Below are 9,303 nucleotides of genomic sequence, written 5' to 3'. Positions count from 1 at the left end.
TGCTGTTTGGGCTTTAGGGCTAGGGCTAGAGCTGATAGGGCTTTAGTGCTTGGGCTAGGGCTGTTTGGGCTTTAGGGCTAGGGCTTTAGGTCTAGGGCTAGGGCTAGGGCATTAGGACAAGGCCTTGAGGGCTGAGGCTAGGGCTGTTAGGCTATTAGGGCTAGGGCTAGGATTAGGTCTAGGGCTCTTAGGGCTTTAAGGCTAGGGTTAGGGCTAGGACTAAGGCTTTTAGGGCTTTAGGGCTAGGGCTAAGTATTTAGGGCTAGAGCTTTAGCGATTGGTCTAGGGCTGTTAATGCTTTAGGGCTAGGGCTAGGGCTGTTAGGGCTTTAGGGTTAAGGAAAGGACTAGGACTTTAAGGCTACATTTAGGGCTAGGGCTAGGGCTCGGGCATTAGGGAGAGTGCTTAGGGCTATGGCTATGGCTTTTAGGGTTTTAGGGCTAGTGCTAGGGCTGTTAGGGCTTTAAGACTAGGGTTCGGTCTGTTAGGGCTTTAGGGCTAAGTCCAGGGCTAGTGGTTTAGGGCTAGGTTTAGGCCTAGGGATAGGGCTAGGCCATTAGGGAAAGGGCTTTAGGGCTAGGGCTAGGGCTGTTAGGGCTTTAGGGCTCGGGCTATTGCTTTAGGTCTATGTCTAGGGCTAGGGCATTAGGACAAGGCCTTATGGGCTGGGGCTAGGGCTGTTAGGCTATTAGGGCTGGGGCTAGGTCTAGGTCTAGGGCTCTTGGGGCTTTAAGGCTAGGCCTAGTGCTAGGGCTGTTTGGGTTTTAGGGCTGGGTCTAGTGCTGTTAGGGCTTTAGGAATAGGGTTATGGTAGCCTGTTAGGGCTTTAGGGCTAGGGCTAGGGCTGTTATGGCTTTAGGGCTAGGGTCAGAGCTAGTGCTTTTAGGGCTTAAGGGATATTGCTAGGGCTAGGGTTTTAGGGCTGGGGCTAGGGCATTAGGTCAAAGGTTTTAGGGCTAGGGCCAGTGTTGTTAGGGCTTTAGGGCTAGGGCTAGAGCTGATAGGGCTTTTGGGCTATGGCTGTGAGGGCGTTAGGGCTAGTCTTAGGGTTGTTAGGGCTTTAGGGTAGACCTAGGGCTGTTAGGGCTTAAGGGCTAGGGCTAGGGCTTTTAGGGTTTTAGGGTTAGGCCTAGGGCTGTTAGGGCTTAAGGGCAAGGGCTAGGGCTTTTTGGGCTTTATATCTAGGGCTCATATGGCTTTAAGACTAGCACTAGGGCTAGGGCTGTTAGGGCTTTACGGATAGTGTTATGTCTCTTAGGGCTTTAAGGCTAGCACTAGGGCTAGGGCTGTTAGGGCTTTAGGGATAGAGATAGGTCTGTTAGGGCTTTAGGGCTAGGGCTAAGGATTTAAGGCTAGGGCTTTAGGTCTAGGTCTAGGGCTGTTAGTGCTTTAGGGTTAGGGATAAGGCTAGGGCTGTTACTGCTTTATGGTTAAGGCCAGGGCTAGGACTTTAGGGCTACGTTTAGGGCTAGGGGTAGGGCTAGGAATAAGGCATTATGGAAAGGGCTTATGGCAAAGGCTTGGGCAGTTAGGGCTTTAGGGCTTGGGCTAGGGCTGTTAGGGCTTTCGGCTAGGTCTAGGGCTTTTAGAGCTATAGGGTAAGGCCATAGCTAGGGGTTTAGGGCTAGGTTTAGCGCTAGAGCTTTATGGAAAGGGCTTAGGGCTAGGGCTAGGGCTGTTAGGGCTTTAGGGCTACATCTAGTGCTGTTAATTCTTTAGGGCTAGGGCTAGGCCTACAGCTGTTAGGGCTTTTTGTATAGGGCTAGGGCAAACCTGTTAGGGCTTTAGGGCTAGGGTTAGAGCTAGTGCTTTTAGGGCTTTAGGGACATTGCTAGGGCTAGGGCTAGGGCTAGGGCATTAGGTCAAGGGTTTTATGGCTAGGGCCAGTGCTGTTAGGGCTTTAGGTCTAGGGCTTGGGCTAGGGCTGTAAGGGCTTTAGGGCTAGGGCAACGGTTAGGGCTGTTAGGACTTTAGGGCTAGGGCTAGGGCTGTTAGGGCTTTAGGGCTAGTGCTAGGCTTTTAAGGGCTTTAGGGCTAGGGCTTGGGCTGTGGCTGTTAGGGCTTTAGGGCTAGGGCTTGGGCTATGGCTGTTAGTGCTTTAAGGCTAATGCTAGGTCTAGGCCTTTTAGGGCTTTAGGGCTAGGTCTAGGGCTGTTATGGCTTATGGCTAGGGTTAGAGCTAGTGATTTCAGGGCTTTAGGGATATTGCTATTGCTAGGGCTTTAGGGCTAGGGCTAGGGCTAGGGCTAGGGCATTAGGTCAAGGGTTTTATGGCAAGGGCTAGGGTTAGTTCATTAGGTCAAAGTTTTAAGGGCTAGGGCCAGTGCTGTTAGGGCTTTAGGGCTAGGGCTAGAGCTGATAGGGCTTTTGGGCTATGGCTCTGAGCGCTTTAGGGCTAGGCTTAGGGTTGTTAGGTCTTTAGGGTTAGGCTTAGGGCTCTTAGGGCTTAAGGGCAAGGGCTAGGGCTTTTAGGGCTTTATATCTGGGGCTCATATGGCTTTAAGGCTATCACTAGGGCTAGGGCTGTTATGGCTTTACGGATTGTGCTATGGCTCTTAGGGCTTTAAGGCTAGCACTAGGGCTAGGGCTGTTACGGCTTTAGGTTTAGGGATAGCGCTAGGGCTGTTAGTGCTTTATGGCTAAGGCCAGGGCTAGGACTTTAGGGCTACGTTTAGGGCTAGGGCTAGGACTAGGGCATTATGGAAAGGGCTTATGGCAAAGGCTTGGGCTGTTAGGGCATTAGGGTTTGGGCTAGGGTTGTTAGGGCTTTCGGGCTAGGTCTAGGGCTGTTAGAGCTTTAGGGCTAAGACCAGGGCTTGGGGTTTAAGGCTAGGTTTAGGGCTAGATCTTTATGGAAAGGGCTTTCGGGCTAGGGCTAGGGCTGTTATGGGTTTAGGACTAGGGCTAGGGCTTTACGTCTAGCCCTAGGGCTAGGGCATTAGGGTAAGGATTTTAGGGCTAGTGCTAGGGTTGTTAGGACATTAGGGCTAGCCGTAGGGCTAGGCCAAGTGCTCTTAGGGCTTTAGGGCTAGGGCTAGGTCTAGGGCTCTTAGGGCCTTAAGGCTAAGGCTAGGGCTAGTGCTGTTTGGCCTTTAGGCCTAGGGCTAGGGCTGTTAGGGCTTTAGCGCTAGGGTTAGGGCTAACCTATTAGGGCTTTAGGGCTAGGGCTAGGGCTGTTAGGGCTTTAGGGCTAGGGCTAGGGCTTTAGGGAAAGGGCTTTAGGGCTAGGGCTACGGCTACAGCTGTTAGATCTTAGGGCTAGGGTTAGGGCTAGGGCTTATATGGCTTTAGGGCTAGTGCTAGGGCTAGAGCTGTTAGGTCTTTAGGGCTAGGGCTAGTGCTGTTAGGACTTTAGGGCTAGGGATAGTGCTAGGGCTGATACGGCTTTAGGGATAGGGATAGGGCTGTTAGGGATTTAGGGCTAGGGTTAGGGCTAGTGCTAGGGCTGTTAGGGATTTAGGACTAGGGCTAGCGTTGTTATTGCTTTAGGGCTAAGGCCAGGGCTAGGGGTTTAGGGGTAGGTTTAGACCTAGGGATAGGGCTAGGCATTTAGGGAAAGGGCTTTAGGGCTAGGTCTAGGGCTGTTAGGGCTTTAGGGCTAGGGCTGTTAGGCCTTTAGGGCTAGGGCTAGGGCTAGCGCTGTTATGGCTTTAGGGCTAGGGTTAGAGCTAGTGCTTTTAGGGCTTTAGGGATATTTCTAGGTCTAGAGCTTTATTGCTAGGTCTAAGGCTAGGGCATTAGGTCAAAGGTTTTAGGGCTAGGGCCAGAGGTGTTAGGGCTTTAGGGCGAAGTCAAGGCCTTGGACTTTAGGGCTACGTTTAGGGCACGGGCTAGGGCTCGGGCATTAGGGAAAGGGCTTTAGGGCCAGTGCTAGTGCTTTTTGGGCTTTAGTGCTTGGGTTAGAGCTGATAGGGCTTTAGGGCTAGGGCTGGGGCTAGGGCTGTTAGTTCTTTAGGGCTAATGCTAGTGCTATTGCTTTTTGGGCTTTAGGGCTAGGGCTAGAGCTGATAGGGCTTTAGGGCTATGGCTGTTAGGCTTTAGGGCTAAGGCAAGGCTTTGGACTTTAGGGCTACGTTTAGCTCAAGGACTAGGGCTAGGGCAATAGCGAATGGGTTTTAGGGCTATGGCTAGCGCTGTTAGGGCTTTAGGGCTAGGGCTAGGGCTAAGGCGAGGGCTGATAGTGTTTGAGGGCTAGGGCTAGGGCTAGTGCTGTTATGGCTTTAGGCCTAGGGCTACAACTGATAGGGTTTTAGGGCTAGGGCTGGGGCTAGGGCTGTTAGGGCTTTTGGGCTACGGCTGGCGCTAGGGCTGTTAGGGCTTTACGGATAGTGCTAGGGCACTTAGGGCTTTAAGGCTAGCACTAGGGCTTGGAAGTTAGGGCTTTAGGGATAGGGATAGGTCTGTTAGGGCTTTAGGGCTAGGGCTAAGGAATTAGGACTAGGGCTTTAGGGCTAGGTCTAGGGCTGTTAGTGCTTTAGGGCTAGGAATAGGGCTAGGGCTGTTAGTGCTTTATGGCTAAGGCCAGGGCTCCGACTTTAGGGCTACGTTTAGGGCTAGGGCTAAGACTAGGGCATTAAGGAAAGGGCTTATGGCTAGGGCTAGGGCTGTTAGGGCTTTAGGGCTAGGGCTAGGGCTGTTAGGGCTTTAGGGCTATGGCTGGGGCTGTTAGGGCTTTCGGGCTAGGTCTAGGGCTCTTAGGGTTTGGGGCTAAGCCAGGGCTAGGCGTTTAGGGCTACGGCTTTATGGAAAGGGCTTTAGGGCTAGGGCTAGGGCTGTTAGGGCCTTAGGGCTAGGGCTATTGCTTTAGGTCTAGGTCTAGGGCTAGGGCATTAGGACAAGACCTTATGGGCTGGGGCTAGGGCTGTTAGGGCTTTAAGGCTAGGGCTAGTGCTGTTAGGGCTTTAGGGCTAAGGCAAGGCCTTGGACTTTAGGGCTACATTTAGGGCAAGGACTAGGGCTACGGCATTAGGGAATGGGTTTTAGGGCTAGTGCTGTTTGGGCTTTAGGGCTTGGGCTAGAGCTGATAGGGCTTTATGGCTAGTGCTGGGGCTAGGGCTGTTAGGGCTTTAGGACTAGGGCTCGGGCTGTTAGGGCTTTAGGGCTAAGACCTGGTCTAGGGATTTAGAGCTAGGTTTAGGCCTAGGGATAGGGCTAGGCCATTAGCGAAAGGGCTTTAGGGCTAGGGCTAGTGCTGTTAGGGCTTTAGGGCTAAGACAAGGCCTTGGACTTTAGGGCTACATTTAGGGCAAGGACTAGGGCTAGGGCATTAGGGAATGGGTTTTAGGGCTAGGGCTAGTGCTGTTTGGGCTTTAGGGCTTGGGTTAGAGCTGATAGGGCTTTAGGGCTAGGGCTGGGGCTAGGGCTGTTAGGGCTTTAGGACTAGGGCTAGGGCTGTTAGGGCTTTAGGGTTATGGCTGGGGCTGTTAGGGCTTTCGGGCTAGGTCTAGGGCTCTTAGGGTTTGGGGCTAAGACAGGGCTAGGCGATTAGGGCTAGGTTTATTGCTATGGCTTTATGGAAAGGGCTTTAGGGCTAGGGCTGTTAGGGCTTTAGGGCTAGGGCTACGGCTGTAGGGCTAGGGATAGGGCTAGGGCTAGGGCATTACGGCAAGGGCTTTAGGTCTAGGGCTAGGAATAGGGCATTATGGAAAGGGCTTATGGCAAAGGCTTGGGCAGTTAAGGCTTTAGGGCTTGGGCTAGGGCTGTTAGGACTTAAGGGCTAGGGCTTGTAGGGCTTTAGGGTTAGGCCTAGGGCTGTTAGGGCTTTGTGTCTAGGGCTCATGTGGCTTTAAGGCTAGCACTAGGGCTAGGGCTGTTAGGGCTTTAGGGATAGAGATAGGTCTGTTAGTGCTTTAGGGCTAGGGCTAAGCATTTAGGGCTAGGGTTTAGAGCTAGTTCTAGGGCTCTTAGTGCTTTAGGGTTAGGGATAGGGCTAGGGCTGTTAGTGCTTTTTGGCTAAGGCCAGGGCTAGGACTTTAGGGCTACGTTTAGGGCTAGGTCTAGGCCTAGGAATAGGGCATTATGGAAAGGGCTTATGGCAAAGGCTTGGGCAGTTAGGGCTTTAGGGCTTGGGTTAGGACTGTTAGGGCTTTCGGGCTAGGTCTAGGGCTTTTACGGCTTTAGGGCTAAGGCCAAGGCTAGGGGTTTAGGGCTAGGTTTAGAGCTAGGGCTTTATGGAAAGGGCTTAGGGCTAGGGCTAGGGCTGTTAGGGCTTTAGGGCAAGGACTAGTGCTGTTAATGCTTTAGGGCTAGGGCTACAGCTGTTAGGGATTTTGGTATAGGGCTAGGGCTAACCAGTTAGGGCTTTAGGGCTAGGGTTAGAGCTAGTGCTTTTAGGGCTTTAGGGACATTGCTAGGGCTAGGGCTTTATCACTAGGTCTAAGGCTAGGGCATTAGGTCAAAGGTTTTAGGGCAAGGGCCAGTGCTGTTAGGGCTTTAGGGTTAAGTCATGGCCTTGGAATTTAGGGCTACGTTTAGGGCACGGGCTAGGGCTAGGGCATTAGGGAAAGGGCTTTTGGGCTAGGGCTAGTGCTTTTAGGGCTTTAGGTCTTGTGCTAGAGCTGATAGGGCTTTAGGGCTAGGGCTGGGGCTAGGGCTGTTAGGGCTTTAGGGTAGGGCTAGGGCTAGGGCTGATAGGGCTTTAGGGCTATGGCTGTTAGGGCTTTAGGGCTAGGGCTAGAGCTGATAGGGCTTTAGGGCTATGGCTGTTAGGGCTTTAGGGCTAGGTCTAGGGCTGTTTGGGCTTTAGGGGTATGCCTAGTGCTCTTAGTGCTTTAGGGTTAGGGCTAGGGCTACAGATGTTATTGCTTTAGGTATAGGGCTAGGGCTAGCCTTTTAGGGCTTTAGGGCTAGGGCTAGGGCTAGCCTGTTAGGGCTTTAGGGCTAGGTCTAGGGCTAGGTCATTAGGTCAAGGGTTTTAGGGCTAGGGTAACTGCTGTTAGGGCTTTAGGGCTAGGGCTTGGTCTAGTTCTTTTAGGGGTTTAGGGCTAAGGCAAGGCTTTGGACTTTATGGCTACGTTTAGGGCAAGGAATAGGGCTAGGGCAATAGCGAATGGGTTTTAGGGCTAGGGCTAATGCTGTTTGGGCTTTAGGGCTTGGGCTAGAGCTGATAGGGCTTTAGGGCTAGGGCTGGGGCTAGGTCTGTTAGGGCTTTAGGGCTAGTGGTAGGGCTAGTGCTGTTATGGCTTTAGGGCTAGGGCTAGAGCTGTTAGGGCTTTAGGGCTAGGGCTATATCTGATAGGGTTTTAGGGCTAGGGTTGGGGCTAGGGCTGTTAGGGCTTTTGGGCTAAGGCCAGGGCTAGGACTTTAGTGCTACATTTAGGGCTAGGGCTAGGGCTTGGGCATTAGGGAAAGAGCTTTAGGGCTAGGGCTTGTGCTGTTAGGGCTTTAGGGCTAGGCCTAGGGCTGTTAGGGTTTAAGGGCTAGGGCTAGGGCTTTTAGGGCTTAAGGGCAAGGGCTAGGGCTTTTAGGGCTTTATATCTAGGGCTCATATGGCTTTAAGGCTAGCACTAGGGCTCGGGCTGTTAGGGCTTTACGGATTGTGCTATGGCTCTTAGGGCTTTAAGGCTAGCACTAGGAGTAGGGCTTTTAGGGCTTGACGGATAGTGCTATGGCTCTTAGGACTTTAAGTGTAGCACTAGGTAGGGCTGTTAGGGCTTTAGGGATAGAGATAAGTCTGTTAGGGCTTTAGGGTTAGGGCTAAGGATTTAGGGCTAGGGCTTTAGGGCTAGGTTTAGGGCTGTTAGGGCTTTAGGGTTAGGGATAGGGCTAAGGCTGTTAGTGCTTTATGGCTATGGCCAGGGCTAGGACTTTAAGGCTACGTTTAGGGCTAGGGCTAGGGCTAGGACTAGGGCATTATGGAAAGGGCTTATGGCAAAGGCTTTGGCTGTTAGGGCTTTAGGGCTTGGGCTAGGCCTGTTAGGGCTTTCGGGCTAGGTCTAGGGCTGTTAGGGCTTTAGGGCTAAGGCCAGGGCTAGGGGTTTAAGGCTTGGTTTAGGGCTAGGGCTTTATGGAAAGTGCTTTAGTGCTAGGGCTAGGGCTGTTAGGGCTTTAGGGCTAGGGCTAGGGCTTTAGGTCTAGGGCTCGGGCTAGGGCATTAGGGCAAGGGCTTTAGGGCTAGGGCTAGGGCTGTTAGTCCATTAGGGCTAGGCCTAGGTCTAGGCCAAGGACTCTTAGGGCTTTAGGGCTAGGGCTAGGTCTAGGGCTCTTAGGGCCTTAAGTCTAAGGCTAGTGCTAGTGCAGTTTGGGCTTTAGGGCTAGGACTAGTGCTCTTAATGCTTTACAGCTATGGCTCGGGCTACAGCTGTTAGGGGTTTATGTATAGGGCTCGGGCTAGGGCTGTTAGGGCTTTATGGCTAGGGCTAGTGTTGTTAGGGCTTTAGGGCTTGGGTTGGGTTTGTTGGGGCTTTAGGGCTAGGGCTAGGGCTTTAGGTCTAGGGCTCGGGCTAGGGCATTAGGGCAAGGGCTTTAGGGCTAGTGCTAGGGCTGTTAGGCCATTTGGGCTATGCCTAGGGCTAGGCGAAGTGCTGTTAGGGCTTTAGGGCTAGGTCTAGGTCTAGGGCTCTTAGGGCCTTAAGGCTAAGGCTAGGGCTAGTGCTGTTTGGGCTTTAGTGCTAGGGCTAGGGCTGTTAGGCCTTTAGCGCTAGGGTTAGGGCTAACCTGTTAGGGCTTTAGGGCTAGGGTTAGGGCTGTTAGGGCTTTAAGGCTAGGGCTAGGGCTTTAGGGAAAGGGCTTTAGTGCTAGGGCTACGGCTACAGCCGTTAGGTCTTTAGGTCTAGGGTTAGGGCTAGGGCTTATATCGCTTTAGAGCTAGTGCTAGGGCTATAGCTGTTAGGGCTTTAGGGCTAGGGCTAGGGCTGTTAGAACTTTAGGGCTAGGGATAGTGCTAGGGCTGATAGGGCTTTAGGGATAGGGATAGGGCTGTTAGGGCTTTAGGGCTAGGGCTAGGGCTAGGGCTGTTAGGGCTTTAGAGCTAGAGCTAGCGCTAGGGCTTTTAGGGCTTTACGACTAGGGCTAGGGCTGTTAGGGCTTTTGGGCTAAGGCCAGGGCTGTTAGGGCTTTTGGGCTGAGGCCAGAGCTAGGGGTTTAGGGCTAGGTTTAGGCCTAGGGATAGGGCTTGGCGTTTAGGGAAAGGGCTTTAGGGCTAGGTCTAGGGCTTTTAGGGCTTTATGGCTAGGGCTAGGGCTTTAGGGCTAGGACTAGGACATTAGGACAAGGCCTTTCGTGCTGAGGCCAGGGCTGTTAGGCTATTAGGGCTAGGGCTAGGGCTAGGCCTCTTAGGGCTTTAAGGCTAGGGCTAGGGCTAGG

The sequence above is a fragment of the Chrysochloris asiatica genome, unplaced genomic scaffold (genome assembly GCF_000296735.1).
Source record: "Chrysochloris asiatica unplaced genomic scaffold, ChrAsi1.0 scaffold00407, whole genome shotgun sequence".
In the NCBI taxonomy this organism is placed as follows: domain Eukaryota; kingdom Metazoa; phylum Chordata; class Mammalia; order Afrosoricida; family Chrysochloridae; genus Chrysochloris; species Chrysochloris asiatica.
The sequence above is the reverse complement of the archived record's forward strand: the minus strand, read 5'-3'. Positions refer to the sequence as shown.